At 42.6% G+C, this 17453-nt stretch overlaps 1 protein-coding gene across 2 annotated transcripts in view; it reads left to right on the top strand.

The window, feature by feature from the left end:
* Positions 1-7344: 7344 nt before the first annotated feature.
* Positions 7345-17453, top strand: part of ANKRD34B (ankyrin repeat domain 34B) — a 230833-nt gene continuing 220724 nt past the window's right edge. For both annotated transcript variants that reach the window (XR_011201502.1, XM_069224498.1), the window contains exon 1: positions 7345-10362. The gene's annotated coding sequence lies outside the window, so the exon portion shown is untranslated. The remainder of the gene's footprint in view (positions 10363-17453) is intronic.

The raw sequence follows: 17453 nt of genomic DNA, 5'->3' as shown, positions 1-17453 counted from the left end.
TCTATTTCTTGTCAGAGGGAATCTTGCACTGCTGGTGCCTTTGCTGTATATTTAATGCGTATGTGGAGGGAAAACCAGAGAGTGAAAGAGGCTTGCACAGCTACTGCTTCTACTGTACATGTTGTGTGTTTAAGTGAAGTGTGCATGGTTGATAACCTGCTGTGCCTGTTCTGTGTATGCAAAAATAATGGACTCCTGCAGGCTACAATGGTTCTGTTATATCTGCTAGAAGCTTGCATTGTTAAGGTATAGTTCACCTGTTCCATATGTCTGTCAGAAAGCTACAGTGTTGTTGCCTATGTTGTACTTCTTATGCATGTGTTTGCATGTATGTGTCTTAAAGAAGCTTGTAATGTTGAGTGTGTATGGAAGGCTTACAGTGCTGGCATCTGTGCAGTACCTATTTTGCTTCTGTGAAGGAAAGTGTGCACTACTGTTGTCATTGCTGAAACTTCTCTGGGTGAGGAGAGCAGTCACTGATGCGGACAGTTTTTATTCAATGAGCACATGATTGGAATTGGCTTGCTGTGTTGTTTAACCTGTTGTGAGTATGAAGATTACAGAGATTTTAAATAAAATATAAAAGAGCACTCAGCGATTTTATATTTTGGTTCTGCTACTCAGAAGGACCAGTACTCTACCATTGGATGTACTCCAAAACTTAAACTTCATAGTTGTATAGCGCACTACTCACCCGTTAGGGTCTCAAGGTACTGTACACATACCGCTGTGGAACCCCTCCTGGCTTTTCCCTGTGAGGTGCTCACTCCTGGGCAACCTCCAAGGTGAAGCCAGGCATCCCAGCGCTGTTTGGGCCGTTGTGGAGATTAAGCAAGCTATTGCCCAGAGTTAGAGTGGGACCCATGAATTAGATTAGGCACCAATGCAAGAATTATCAGGTCTGAGGAAATCAAGTCCAAGACCCGCCGAGGTGGGAATTGAACCCTGGTCCCGGACCAGATTTCTGCTTCAGGGTCTGCCTCTCTAACCATTGAGCCACACTTCTCCACCATACCTGAGAGGTGCTGGTAGTCTACCTTCAAACTGAATTGCTGAAGCAGGTGTCTTAATTAGTTATTATTAATGTTTATTTATTTTGAATAATTGAATTATGTAGAAAATAAAACAACGTAGAAAAATAACACACATGTTTGGAATAGTGACCTTGAAGAATGGCCATCAGTGTTCACGAAATATACTAATTGATGGTTAACACTTACGAAATATTGAAAATGTACTAGGTTAATGTAGTAATTTGTCATATTATGGGTTATGGAGCTTATTAATTGTAGGCCTTAACTTAGCAAGTGTCTTGGCCTAGTTGCCAGGCCTCATGCAGAAGCTGTATTTCTTAGTGTTTAATAAAAATGCTGACAGAGTGAACTAACTGTGAAATTTTCATTGTCTTGCCAAAAGTTGCTTAGCAGACGCTTTCCATGAGAACCAACTAATAGGAGACAGTGTCCTTAAAAATGTAACAAGCTGTGTGTTATGTGTGTGAAAAGTACTTTCCCAGGACGCGAAAAATTAAGACACTGACTGGAGGAGAAGATGCAACAAATTTGAAACCTGACGAGCCGGATGATGAGGACATCGTAAAGCAGACCAATCAATGTTGTGTGAAGAGAGAAATATTTGAATTCATAGATTTGGTATAGAAATATTATTGGGTAGAGTAATAATATATGATTAATTGACCAATAGGGAATTAGTAGATAGCTTAGGTGACTTTGATATAACAACGTGACAGAGGGAAAATACCTCAGACCATTAATGAGATTACGATACCAGAGATCTAGAGTGACTTAGGGAGCAGAAGGAATTCGAGATTCTGTCATTGGGCTCATACTCTCTGACTGAAAGCCTGATGCTTTGCTGATCGATTGATCACCTGAGGACGAAGACTGATTCTGCTTGCTGACCCATACTGTGGAAAGGTAGATATGACAATGTGACTGAATCGCTTTTTATGCCTTTTTCTTTCTAAGTACCAACTGTGCTGTCTTAATAGTTTTTCTAGCTAGATGTTTTCTAAAACTTGTTCTAAATTATTTTGCATGAAGCCCCACATGCTGATGCTAATCTGGGTTAGTTGAGGCTATTCACATGACAACTGACAAATTGCGAAACAAATGGTTGACGAGCTATCTTGCTGAATTCTATGTACATGATTACTTCATTGCAACTGACTTTGTTATTGATCTGCAATATTGCTTTAGAATGTGTTGTGATTCAAGCCTTGATTAGATTGTGTTTCTTCTGTCGCTTTGGTCAAACAGTATTGTTTTTATATGTGTTTCATTTGATTTTGAGATTAATCTATATGACTTTAGCATTGTTAATATAAGGAAAATAAAACTTACTAAACTTTACTAAAGGTGTGGTTATTCATGGCTTAAACGTCATGGTGCATGACAATTACTGACTCTATTGATTGACTAATGATTATTGATTATTGATTATTGCGTATTGATTATTGTTTCTCTTCTGAAGCTATGGTAAGAACATCTTAAACGACTCAAAAGGTTCATCGACCCATACCCGTCCCCTTGTAAGTTTACTTATTAAGGACCGAAGCGCTAACAATTAAAAGGCAGGGACTAAGTACTTACAGCACTATTACCGTCCATATTGTAACAGTTGTGTATAAGCAGGGTATTCACTATTACTATCTATGATGTGTTTCTGACATAAAGTATGTGCTGGCCTGCAGTGGTAGACAGGTGTCAACTGTAGAGGTTACCTACAGTGGTCGCTAAGTGTAATACTGCATTGGTAGTCTGGTGTGATCTCTGCTCTGGCTGAACAATATAATTGGCCCTATTAAACCTGCTACATCTAAAAGTCCATAATTGTGCATGGATTGTGTTAATCTCATCAACTGATGCAGTCCTCAGTTGAGGTGGGCACAATTATTTTTGTTTGATCTGCAGTAACTAAATGCAATACTTTGGGCCCTTTGGCACATTTCCGCTGGACTTAAAAGTTGGAATGCAGGTAGATTCACTTACAGCAGAAGAATTCCTTGCTCTGCAAGTATGTGTGAATGCATGTATGTATATGGTAGTTCTATGGCATGAACCTAGCCAAAAGACAGCAGAGCACTGTAGAGGGTTCTAGATGAGACATGCTGTGGGATGTAAGCTGCCATTAAGCGGTGCAAGTGTGGAGTCTGGGAGGCCATGGTGCAGAGTGTTACCGCTATTTAGATGTGAGGATATAAAGGCTTAAACAGCAATTTTGAAGTTCATTTCTGGAAGAAAGAGTTCCTCTTTCTATAGATGGGAGAGTTGGTACCAGGCCATCTTTGATTTTTTGGTAATGTGTTTCTTGAGGGCAAGGTTAGTTTTCAGGGTGAATCCAGTAACTTGGCATTCGGTGAAAGTTGAGGTTCAGGGCTGCCAAGGTTCAATTCATTGTACCAGGTTTGTACTGAGTCTTGTTTGTTGTTCTTGGCAAATGAAAGAGTTCACGGTGCGGAATGCAAAGAAAAAAGCAATCTTGTGCTTTTCAGCATTGTCACAGGTTAGACAACGGGGCTGATTTAAAAGCCCCCAGTGCCTCCTTGCGTCACATTAGCGTAATTTTTTTATGCTAACGTGGCCCAACGAGGCCAAAATTGCTGCGCCAAATTTTCAAAGCTGCACAATGCATGCGTTGTGCCACTTTGTAACCCTTTGCGCTACATTATGCCTGCGCCAGGCTTAATGTACGCAAATACCACCTATTAAGGGTCTGAAAAAATGGTGCAAAGAAATCTAGAATATTTCTTTGTATCATTTATTTCTGCACTTTTAACACCTCTCCAGAGCAGGTCGTTCAAAGGAGGCATGCCATTGTTGTCAATGGGCCTCAATGGGCTTTGCAGGATTAACGTCAGATCTTTTTACGCTAATCCTGCCAAGCTCCGAGCTAGTGTCAACAATTTTGACGCTAGTGCCCCTAACTACTACCATGGTGCACTGTATCTTAGATACGGCATGCATATGGTGGCATTAGGGGCGCAAGAAAAGTGGCGCTGCACTGAGTGCAGCAACACTTTTCTTAAATCTGGGCCAATGTATTTTAATGATAATTGTATTAACTTACTTACACTGACCGGTCCCTGACAGCATCTTCCTTGGGAGGGGAGCCTGTGCAAGGCAGCTGCCTCACAAAGAACCAGGAGGACCATGCAAGTAGGCGCTGCACACAGGTTTCTCTGCAAGGAAATTTTCTTAGAGCACTGTCAGCGGTCCTGACAATATCTTAATGCAATTATTTTTGAGGTAGCCAATTCCTCATAGTGCTCCTAAAAACAACTGTGTTGGATTTTTTTTCCGTCCGGTCGAGCAACCTTGGTTAGGTTCTGCAGGTGGAAAAAGTGTGAAGTTTGCATGTTTCGAATTACGACTGAGTATTTTGCCCACCTCCACTAATCAAAGCTGTGGCCGATTAGTCACTCTGCACTTGGGGCCCTGCGCCTATGCTCCAATAGTCTGTGCTATGCTCCTGCAGCAAATGGTGTGTGTCTATGCTCCTGCAGTCCGTGGTGTGCTCCAGCGATCTCTGCTGTGTTCCAGCAGTTTATGCTTTACTCCAATAGTCTGTGCTCTTCAAGTCTCAGCTGGGCTTCAGTAATTTGTGGCTTGCTCGTACAGAGCAGCATTCGCCCAGATGTCACAATTCATTGAAGATAATTCTATACTTTCAGACTTCCAAACTGGATTCCGCCCAGAAAGAGGCACTGAATCGGCACTAATAGCAATGTGGGATGATCTTAAAAACAAAGTTGACTGCAATGGAGTTGCTGCACTACTTCTCTTTGACCTCTCGGCTGCCTTTGATACAGTTGACCATGACCCCCTAATTCAAAGACTCCACGAAGCCGGCATAGAAGGGACTGCTCTCGACTGGATTACATCCTACTTTAAAAGAAGATCTAATATCATCTATTCTCCTCCCTTCTCGTCCACACCCTACCTCACAAAAGCAGGGGTCCCCCAAGGATCAATCATCTCACCTTTGCTTTTCAACATCTACATGATATCATTACCAGAACTGATCAATGATTTTCATCTCACATGCTACAACTATGCAGATGACAAATAAATACTTCTTAAATTAGAATTCCCCAAAAACATTGAAAACTCAGAAATCTTCCGTTGCCTCAGAGCCGTTGATCAGTGGATGACCTGGAGCCATCTCAAACTAAATGCCTTGGAATCACCAAGTTAACTATGAATGCCCAAGTGGACAAATTAGCACGAACAAGCTTCATCACCTTGAAGACTCTACGATGCATCTTCCCCCACCTCAGGTTTCCACACAAGGTGCAAACTACTATCTCGCTTGTACTATCCAAACTGGATTAAGCCAATGCCCTCTACCATGGATCATCTCTATCTATTATGAAAAAACTACAACGTATTAAGAACTCTGCAGCCAGGCTACTATTACATGTAAAGCCACAAGCCCACATCTCCCCTGCCTTGAGAGCACTACACTGGTTAACCGCTGCTTGAAGATGCACTTTCAAGCTGCTTTGTATCACCCACAAAGCTATACAGTACATGGGACATGACCGCTTTTTATCAGAAACATAATCAAATACATTCAACAAAGAAACCTCCGCTCAAGATTGGCACCCCGCCTTAGAACACTACCATACAAGAAAAAGACTATAGGTGGTACATCCTTCTCCATTCAAGCAGCCAAACTATGGAATTTATTACCCCCAACTATAAGAGCCACAGATAACTATCTTGTCTTCAGAAAACTACTCAAGAGTTGGCTCTTTCCTTCATAACCACCATATTCAAACAACTATGGACTGCATATGCCTATGTTGATAAATATTTTTTTTCTGATTATGTGTATATTCTAGTTATATATAGTTCTTTAGAAAATATGTATCGCTACTATGTCATAACAATAAACTACACACACACTCTTTAAACCTGTTTAAGTATATTTGGTTTAAATATGTATATGTATGTACATATATGTGTGCATATGTGTGTGTATTCATGTGTGTATGTATGTGTGTGTGTGTATATATATATATATATATATATTTATATATATATGTGTGTGTGTGTGTGTGTATGTTAGTCTATGCTTAACATGTTCATAGGTCATTGCATAACTCTTAGATAAGTTGTTATACTAGATACTTACGAATCCCTGCTCTCATCTTATATCACACTTATCTACCCATCACCATATGTCATGTCTCTATTAATCTATCCTCCATTCCCACTCTGACTCATCCCAAATCCATTGTACTACATCATCTCCTAAATAACTCTGCCTAAGCTCTTCCCTCCGCTTCCACATCTGACTCACCCAAACCTCACTTTACTACCATGATCTCCCAAACAACCCTACTATATTCTCCCTCATTTATCTCAGCCTGCTACTATGATCTCTCTACCCCTTTCCACAGACTCTTCCCTCCTCCATCCCCCCTTTACTCATCCCAAGCCTAAATCCTATTACCATAAACTCCCAATTAACACTTCTGGATTTTTCCCTCCTCCACCCCTCCATTACTCCAGTCAATCTAACTAACAAACTCTCATATCCGTGGCTCAAATTAACTCATAATAATAATAAAACTGTACTCATATTTCCCTATACTAATCCACCACTAATTCTTTTTGGGTTCCGGAGTAGCATGCTACTCGCCGAAAAGCGCTTCGACGCCTCGTCAGGGGTAGTAAGCGCTATATAAATACTATTGCAATACAATACAAATACTGTAGAAAGGAGCTTTGTATGTTGTAATCCTATGACAAATATGGTAGGGAGTGTTATTCCATTGTGAACAAATACAGTAGCAAGGGGTTTTATGTGGTGAACTGTCTATCAAAATATAACTGAAAGGGAGTTCACACTGTTAACTCACTAACAAATACAGCAGGAAGGGGATTTACATTGTGAATCCCTTGTAAACAACTAAATAAATTGTTTGATACTAAAAAGAATCTCATACAGATCTCTAGCTCATGAGAGTCTAGAAAGGTCTGGTTTTCAATATGTACATTTATAATTCAAAACATTAGACGTTGATACATTAAGGGCTACTGTGTGACTTGTGGAGTTGAGTTTCTATTCCACACCAGCTCTCTGAGTAAGCCTTGGACTTTTCAGCCTTGCTGCTCCAAGGGTCAAGTACAAAAGAGGAATACTTGGTGCTCAGTAGTAGGAATAAGGTTGTTCCAGGAACTCAGGGGTAAAGAACTCCATATGTCACAAATAGAAACCAGTAATCCATAAATAGCCCTCGGACATTCAAGTCAGTTTACACATTGCCACATGAACTGCAATGGGTGATTTTTTATTAATGAATGTCACAGAAGAAACCAACCCTGCTGTTGTCAATTTTCCCCAGTGCTGTGGTGCTGCAAGTGCCAACAGCTGCAGTAATGGTCACTGATGAAAAAAACAGCAATAGCTTCTCATGTCACATATGCCAGCAGCAGAAGAGCAGGAAGCAAAGAGAGTTGCCTTCTGTCCTTTACTGGCCCATTGATCACTGGAAGACGTACCTCCCTCCCACCCCCCACACAAGGGTTAGCAGGTACTTAAGTGGGACATCCTCCCCTGCCTTTGTGCCATTGTTTTGGGTTTCTCCAGTCAGGAGAATCCAAACTGCACCCCATCTTCCTGTTTACACCTTGTGACAAAGACCTTGGCTGGAACAGTCTGATTTGAATAAGCAAAGGGGGAGAACTGCCCAGAACCAGTCTCAGAGCTGACAGCTGGAATTCACAACTATTGGCTCCAATTTTAGTATAAAGATAAGACAGAAATTTATGGCCAAGATTTCTCTACCAGGAACTGAGGTCCCACACCACTGAAGACCGAGCGAGAAATTCTTCTGTGCACCATGTTTGTGGTAACTGCAAACAACTCTTCTCTGAAGATTTGGGACCAGAAGCCTGGGGACGTTCTACAAGCCTGTCAGAGAGGGCTGCCTGGACCCTAACTGAAGGAGGGAGATGACTGGCTGCTGTGGAGGGGTATTGCAGATGCCCTTGCTTAAGAAAGACACTGCAAAGTAGAGAGGGACTGCTAAGGAGCCCAAACGGGACAAAGTGAAACTGCTACTACAGATCGGGGTGACCAGCACTTCTTGCACTGATGGGTGAGGTATGCAAGTGCTGAGTGCTCATAAAGTGAATGTTTCGCTGTGCATGTGCTTGTGATGCCTCTCTGAAGATTAATGAAAGTGCCGTGGTGGTGATCTCATTGGGTGAAAAAGTGCCTAAAAGTGCATGCTGCTCAACAACTCTTGACTGCATCCCATTGTTACCATGAACTGACCTGTGTTCAAGAGTCAGCGACCAGTAGAGACGACCTAAGCCAAAGATGATCTCTACAGCTGCAACAGACTCCTAGCTTAGTTTTGGGCAGAAGGGGTCGGGAGACACTTGTGCCTGGGCCTGAGGAAGAATTTATGAAGCCAAGAAGCTGTGGGCAGTGAACAGTGCAACTTGATCATAGCTGGTTCATCAACTGGTGCTGTCAACATTCAATTAATCGGGCATGCTCTGGAACTGTGCCCTATAAAACACTGACTAATCTGAAGAGATAAGTAGACAACCCATTTCCATTGGCCATGCATTCTGCGCGCCACCCAAATTGGTAGTAGGCCCATTGACTTCTAAGGGAAATGCAAGCTGTGTCTATGGCACATCAGAGCCAGAGATCAAAGGTACTGTGGAGCTCAGGACCTATAGCCTGAATGTGAATTCTTACTAATCGACTTGCCAGCCTTCAAATTGAATAAAGTTTCGCGGTCAGAAGTATTGTTGAGCCGGTCCCATGAAAGGAAGAGGGAGAGCCAATATTGCACAATCCGTACAAGAACTTTGACAGAGAGGGAACAGCAGTGGCTGTGTCTCGGAGTACAGTAGTGTAATAAAAGCACCGTGCTTTTTTGCATCTTATGTACAGTATTGTGTTGAATTAAAGTACTTTTCCTTGTCAGGAAAATCAATTTCTGTATCCTGATTTATTTATCACGGTTTGTGGTTTATTGAGGTCTCAGCAGTCAGGACTGCTTGACTCTATTACCCTGAAAGTCAGATGCTAAAAGGGTATACTTGGAGTTTTGGCTTCATCAGTAAAGTTAAATCCCAGGACCGGAGAGTGATAAAAGGCTCTGGTTGCCACACTCCAGACCAGTAATCACAGCCTGGCTTAGGGCTCCTGAAAAGCTTAAGAGGTCTGCAGGGGACCCCAGGCCCCCAAAAATACAGCTCCCTTCACACTGCTCCCGGCCTGGTAGTCAGCAACCGCTTCTGACACCGAAACTGCCCCAGTGGCCTGTCAATTGGTTCAGTACTTTGAGACAGGCTCACTCCAACCTTGAAGTACACCTATAGGATATGCTATATTATACCAGTGAATGCGTACAGTACCAAAACTTTCAGGATAAGGACTGTTCACTTAGCAACACAGACAAAAAGTCAGATACCCACTGAGCCCACGAGTCATAGCTCTCTTATCTCCTCACAATCTCCACTTGTGGTCACCACATAACAGCACTGGTCCAACTTGAAGTTTCCAATAAAATGTGTTGGAACGTGTAGGCATGTTTTAGGGTGACAGCAGCAAATGCCTAGTTATGCCCCGCTGTGAAGGCAGGATGGGTGTCGGGCAGTCCACGCAGAGCTCTGGCAGCCCGGCCGCGCTGCGGCGCTGCCAGGGAGGGAGTGGGCGCTCCGCTGCAGTGGCTGCTGAGCTGATCCGCTCCTCGCTTCCTCTCTGGACACCTGTAACTGCGGCTCCCACGCGTTGCCGCCGCTGCTGAGGCTGCAGCCTCCGAGTGCGTGGGCGGCAAACCTTGAAACCGGCAACCCTGGCTCCGGCTCGCACCTGTGCTCTGCGACACCGGCGGCACCTCCCCTCTGCACCCCGTTGTCCCCCCTCCGAGCCCGTCTCCAGGGGCTTGCTGCGAGGGAAGGGGGTTTCCACTCCTACCACTGCTGCAAACTTGCCTCTCCGGGCAGTGGCGGGCTCCTGAGCGCGGAGCGGGGGTGGCGGGGGTGGGGGCGGCGCAGGCTGCACCAGCTCTGGATCCCTTGGAAGCGGCGTAGCCCTCTGCTCGCGGAGCCACCGGCAGCGCACGTGAATAATAAACAGCGGCAGGGTCACCTGGGGTCAGCGGCACACCTGGAGCACGCGCACCCCCAAGGCCGCCGGCAGCGGCGGACACAGGAGCGCGCACCCACGGGCTTCGCACATCCACCTGCAGCGCGCGATCACAGCCTCCCCCGAGGAAAGGAGCAGCGCTGGGAGCATGGCTTGGCTGTCACCTCCTTCATCTTGACTGGCATCACTGGTGCCGTGCGTCGAGGAGCTCCGGTGCAGGTAAGGAGCCTGTCCTCCGCTACTCGCTAACGCCGACCCTGTAATGCCTGTCAGTTGGGTGAACTTTGGTATTCAAATGCTGCATGGCTTAGGGGGATGTTTCTGTCACTCGCGAAAAATGTGAACTTTGTTCATTTCCACCTGAGCTGAAATAATTGCAGATCGTTCAAAAGCAGATGCGGCAGAAAGGCTGTCCCACGCCAAATCAAAGTGTCAAATCTGACTGCAGTAAATGTATTGCACATTGAGCACATTTTAAGTAGTATACGTTTTATCAACAAACGATGTGTACATTCCAATGGAGACGCGTGGTTTGTATACAACGCATCTATCTATCTATGTATCTATCTATCTATCTATCTATCTATCTATCTATCTATCTATCTATCTATCTATCTATCTATCTATCCGTATGCCTGCCTGCCCTCCTCTCTGTATGTCCATACATCAGAAACGGACTCGATGAGCTAAGGCTTCAGTTATTCCACTGAAAAGGTGAAGCAGATTGCATCGATGCCATATGGTGATAAAGAAACTGCAGTAATCTGACCCTAGCCGATCGCCCAGGCATGCTCACTGTAAGTGTAAAGTATCACCAAAGGGAATCACCGTAGCACTGTTGGTGTCCGGACAGACCCACACTTTTGGCTTCTCGTTCCCGATACAATTACCTTCTCACATCAGTAATTGTGATTTGCATAGGTCACCACTTGAACTTCACATCCGGCTGCTACCTCAGATCATCTTGTCTCATATGAATGCAGTGGTGTAAAGGAAAGTTTGTGGCCACCAGCAGCACTGTATAATATTAGCTGATTGCCCCTAGCTATCCCCGAAAAACCCGAGCATTAAGATGAAAGGTCTGTGCTGGACTGCTTTAGGACTGAGAAATACTAAAATCATAACTCACACGATAGAAGAGGTTATGAATATCGCTTTGATATATCCAGCACCAAAACCAGTTTTCGGAGCACACAGTGAGGGAAGAAACGTGTTGTAGTACAGAAAAGTTCTGGAAGAAAGCATGTTTGCAGTGTCAGGGCTGAGGGCATACAGACACCAGTGCAACAAGGGGCCAGGTTGTCACCAGTGGCCGTGGTTGCCGATGAGGCGAGGCAGGACAAACCAAGGTCTGTGCGCTGAGAATTAAACCAAGATACTAACATCTACATTGAATTAGTAGAATGAGTAAGTGATATATATATATATATATATATATATATATATATATATATATATATATATCGCCGTAGTTAACTTTGAATGTAGCAAGGTTACAAGAACTGAACAGTTTAGGAAGATAGTCAACGTATTTGATTAATTTCTGACAAGGATGGAGAAAAAGCAGCAAAAACAGTGACTGTGAGGCATTAGCCAACAAAACACGCGCTAGCTGACAACGGCACTATAAAGGTCGAAATAAACAGAAGACCTAAGAGTCTAGAAGTTTTGAAATGTAGAGTAGATAAGAAGGTGTAAGAGCATGAAGGCAAAGGAAGTAAAACAGGCAAAGAGATAGAAGGCTCGTGGAAGCTAGACATTACGGGCAAGTTAAGCAATGGGTTGCGTCACTCTTGAGCCATGCAACAGGGTACAAGAGTGATGCAGCTCTTGAGTTGGATTTATCAAGCCAGGCAAGGCCACCTTGTGTGGCCCTGCTTGATAAATCTAGAGTAATGCAACTCAGGACAAATCGCTGCATTGTGTTACTCTGCCCTGTGTGGGAACACCCACTCTACACCAAAGGATTTTGGCGCTTTCCCAGATTTACTATTACTGGTAGACCTGGTAATGCATCAAAATTCTACTCCTTTCCTGGTGAGGCGTAACAACAAGAAATACATTTATTTCTCCTCTTTCCTCTTTTTGTGAGTGCTTCAGAATGCAACACACACAGAAAGGAAAAGGCCTCTGAGGATTGTTCTTTGTGCAGGAAGGTGCACCTCCTGCACAAAACAATCCTGCTTTTAACACAGGAACCCTTGCACCATGGTGCAAAGGGGCCTGCGTTGGTGCTAGGCAGCACATTGTGCGCCAGTACAGGGAAAATACAGGAATGCACCTTACAATGTTAAGTATTGCCCCTACATCTTTGCAGGCAGAGAGTCAGAAGACGAAACAGATTAAGGGATATTTTGAAGAGAGGAGAGTATCCACAAAACTAAGCTCACCAATCTGTCAGAGCAGAACTAGCAAGTAGCTGCACTAAAAAGGTGCGCAGGAATCGCATCGATTATGCAGCTAAATGCAAATGTTTTTGAAGGAGCACGTTCTTTAGGATTGCTGTCAAGATTCTGAAAGAGGAAGCATTCTTGCCACAAAGTGAGACACTGTTCCAGAATCAAGGAAGCATTGATGGAGAAAATTCGGCAAAGCATAGTCTTCTTAAAAAGAGGAGTAATGAGATAGTTTCTTCCTTTCTAAAAGGAGGCCTGCGAACCCCATAGATAGTGATAGCTTCTGGGGCAGATATCTGGGATTAGCGGTGCTTAATTTGTAAAAGAGTGAGTGCCGCTGCTCAGGGCTCTGTTCAGAAGCCTGAGGCCGATGCAATTAAATGTGAGCGCACCAGATATCAAGGCTGTGTAGTCCTCATGACTCATTATTCCACTACCAGACACTCCCTGGCCATTTATCTCACTTTTGCAGTTTCCTATTGTCTCTTTGAGATGTTTTTCTTTCTTTCTCTTCCTTCGACTTTCTGCTTACTGTGTTTTTACCTCTCTTGCTCTGGTGAAGAAAAATAAGTGACGTTCCCCTAAAAAAAGTGTTGGTGGCTGCCACTGGCAGCGACCGTCACAATTTAACCACTGAGGTATGGAGGTTTAAAGTTTTGTATGTAAGACTTGAATTGTTTGGCCAATGAGACGAGGCAGGATAACTAAGGTCTGTGCGCTGAGAATTAAACCAAGATACTAACCTCAATCAGAAGACAATTAAGTCTTCAAGAACAAGGTTGATTCAATCACATTTTTTAGTACTGGATAAAAACCTGGCAACACAATGAAGAAAAGGTCTTAGTAGTACACATTGTTTGGTTTTGGAAGGCTGGTGAGGAGTGCAGGGCCATAGTCCAGTCAAGATTATCATGTCCTCAAATGCAAACTTCAGATACTGAGGAGAGGCGATGTGCCTTATATAATTCAGTGCTTGAAGATGGAATTTGGCAGACTCAGCTATAGCTTGAACGTGACCTGTGATACTTAGGTTTTCATCCAGAAGGAACCCAGGGATTTTGTAGAAGTATACAGTTTGGGAGTGTTGTATGCAGTCGTCAAGGTTTCAAGCCTGCATTTTCTGTTTTATGGGTCAGAATCGGGAATAAAGAAAAAAATAGTATTTTAGGGATTGTGCAGTAGGTGTTGTGTTCTATCTATTTGAGTATGCTTTGTAGGGAAGATATAATCCTGGGGATGGATTCAGGGAAGTCCAATCCAAGACAGACTTGGGTGTCATCAGAGTACTGATGAAACAAAACGCCAAAATCTTTAAAACGTTCACCAACAGCCCAGTATACAAATTGAAAAAAATGGGTGTTCTGATAAAACCCTAAGGAATGCCACAAGAGATGAGGGTATAATCAGTAACTGAATTACTAATTTCTATAAAATGTGAATACTTAGAGAATGTATTAGGTATTAAACTGTTTTAAGACAGCTCCCTCCATGCCATCCTATTTTTATGGTGTCTAGGAGAATTTGAAGGTCTATCGTGATGAATGGCGCAGTAAAATTCAGTAAGATGAGAAGACAGAGAAAGCCTTTACCGAAGGTGTGGATGCTATCAACAATCAACATTAGCATCACAGATTCTGGTCTGTAACTTGCCCTGAAGCCGGATTGAAAGAAATCCGGAAGATCATCTTCCTGGATATTATTAACTTGGAGGAAACATATTTCTCATTAACTTTATCAAGAATGGTTAAATCAGATATGAGATGGTAGTTTCTAACAATAGATAGAGATTGGGCTTTTCAAGGATGGGTTTGACATGCACAGCTTCACAGCAGATGGTTACACACCATTATGGAAAGGGGAAATATTGAGTGCCAAGCCATAAGGAAGAAAGGCTTGAACAAAGTCTTAGACAATATGAGGAAAGTTTCACAGTTCACCGAAGGTTTCATTTCTGAACCAACAAAGAGAAGGGTTTGTTTGAAGATGGGAGAGTAAGAACTCCAATGGGTGATCTGGTTGCTAGGAGACTGGGGTGGCAAACCAGCGAAGGGATAATGGAGAGTTCTATGAGTGAAAGGAGCTTTAGTGACTCTCCAGGGAGGTTTAGTGACTCTCCAGAAGAGAGACTGTGTGCTCATTTGAAGCTTTGGTTTTCTCTGGGTTTCCCTGGAGAGAGGGGTGAGATATTGGACAATCTTTGATGGAAGAGTTGTATTTTTCAAAGGGAAGACGTGTGTAAATGGAGGCATGTGTTTTTAGAAAGAGGAGCTCGGGGATTCATGTTGGTTCTATCTAAGAGCCTGTGTTCACAACCACATATATATTCTCTTTTGAGTTGAGCCCAGATTACAGTAGTTAAGATGCATAAAACCAAATTTGCACACGTATTTCGTTGTCCCACTCTAAATATTTTTACATATTTTAATGCCAATATGTTAAAAGAATGGCCGAGTGAGATACGAGCCAGTCATAGTGGTTTGCAATAGTGTAATTTCCCTAAAATGCTCCACGACACTCATTAGTGAATAGGTGAAAAAATGCTGAACAAAGGTTCGCTGAATTCGCATGGCAGATAGTGTGGCATGTCTTGATGCTTTTTCCAGAAATTGTGAATTTTTGGTCAGCAGCCTAATAAAATCCTCTTAATTGACAGCATCCAGGACACACGAGCTGTATGCCAATCACCTTTTGCAGAAACAAGCATTGACATCTACTATGATATTTTCCAATGTTCACCATCCAAGATAAAGTTCTGAATAAATCAAGTGCAGATTTTGGAAAAAAAACAATCCGATTTCGAAAAAAACAAGCCTTTGCTGAACATTTCCTGAGAGCTTAAGCAGCCTTTTCATGGGTAATATCCTAGCAAGTATAGATAAAAATATGAATTTTCTATCACAAAATCAGGTGCCATCTATACATGGACCGTCACAGGCCACTTCTATATGTAGACCACTCCCGAGAATAACCCATTGTGCTCCATTTATGCTTCTATTAGTATCATTAAGATGGTAACATTTCTACCAACTATATCTGTTGATGCATGCATTAAAATAGTTTTTAGTTGTTGTCCTGTGGTTATGTGCGTATTAACAGTTAGATGTTTCATTCATACATACTCAAGATTGCACCTAGTTTTTAAGCAACGTGTAATTTCCTCCATATTTTAGTTTGTTCTCCATATCAAGTGCCTAATCTGGGGGCACTGAATCATTTCACTCATATTTAAGGATACTTTGCATTGTTGAAATATGTCAGGGACCCCGCTGCTATGTACATGTGAGTAGAATATATGGGGATACCTTTACTCATCACATGTGGGTGCACTTTTGCTTAAAAATGCACATTTAGAAGTGTGTCCTGTGCATGTTGACAAGGGGCTCCTCTTCAGCTTTTAAAATAGTCCAGTAGAGAAGAGTTTATTTCCATCTATTTGCCGTGCTCTGCCGTTATCTTGGAATATTCAGCACATGGGCAGACCAGACGTACAAGGCACTGTTCAACATAAGGAATAAAAGTATATTTTAATCTCTTGTCGAACTTTGATTCATACCACAGTTGAAAGGTATCTATGTATGTGTGGTACAAAACTCCTTAATATGGATGACAAGGGAAGCAGGCGACTGAGAGAACAGACCCACCAGAAACAACGTATGTATTAGAAGCATTAATGCTGACATTCTGAGTAAAGACCTGGAAAATCTATTTATTGTGGAATAAACTTTCAGAGAAATACTGCATTTTGAAGACTACTACAACGTCATTCTCAAAAGCACACATTGTGCATGCTGAAAATTCTAAGAGGACAAGCTAGAACGTGATATCCTGACTAAGATTCCCTTATTTAAAATAAAATAAGACATTTTGATAGCTGTGTGGAAGATACAGTTTATCCAGGATATCCAGATATAGTATATCCAATCCTGTGGTGACACTATAAAAATAAATAACACATATATCTCCCGTGCATTCTGGCCAAAGGAAGGGGCCTACAAAAGATCTCGACCTCTTGTCTGTAAATAAATTCCTTACAAATGGGAGAAGATTTACAAGTACATTTTCAGTGACAGGAAGGAAAGAAACACCAAAGCATTTGAACCCAGAACTGATTAAAAATATAGAGGGTGCGTCCATGTATGTCCACAAGCAACCGGAAGACACCACTAACAAGAAGCCACAAGAATAATGCAGAACAAAGTGGAACAGACCTGAAGAACTACCTGAGGAGTAGAACACATACTGGCCCTCATCTGCCAACTGCAGATATGCTTGGGAGCGCAAGAAAATAAAGTGCTACTAAAGGAGCATTTTCGCATATCATTACACCAATGTGACATAGCCATATCAGCCTTGTTCTTTCATGCTTAAGGCACTAAAGGGATATTTGCCTTCTGTATCATCTCCCCAGATATTCAAATTTCATGGGACTAGAGTTACTGGTCTATTTTGACTTAGAACATTGGGTGAGTGCTAAACAACCCCAATTGTATGTGACATTCTGATCCCTAAACAAGGTAATAAGTGGTTAATCCTCATTGACTTATCTGACCTTACAGCAAAGGCACACTAATATAACACAGAAAGTGACCCATTGCCATAAAAGAAATATGTCACACGTGGGCTGAAGCATGATTTTACAGTACCCACATATGATTTTAAAAGCATGGATTCAGCTACGAATGCCTGTAGCCAAAACTGCAGAAACCATTTTGGGCAGGTGGAAAATCCACCTTTTATCTATGTCACACCTGAGTAGTGTCTTAGGATTCACAATACCTGAATGCATAATGTAAAAAGGGAGATATCTACAATATTGGTATTAGTATGTCCCTCCTACAATATGATCGAACGTGTTACTTAAGTGCATACGGTGTGGCATCCTTTCCCTGAAGTAAAAACCTACTTGTGTAAAGT

This window comes from Pleurodeles waltl, chromosome 1_1, assembly GCF_031143425.1.
Source record: "Pleurodeles waltl isolate 20211129_DDA chromosome 1_1, aPleWal1.hap1.20221129, whole genome shotgun sequence".
Lineage (NCBI taxonomy): Eukaryota > Metazoa > Chordata > Amphibia > Caudata > Salamandridae > Pleurodeles > Pleurodeles waltl.
Note: the sequence above shows the minus strand (reverse complement) of the source record. Positions and strands in the feature narration are given on the sequence as shown.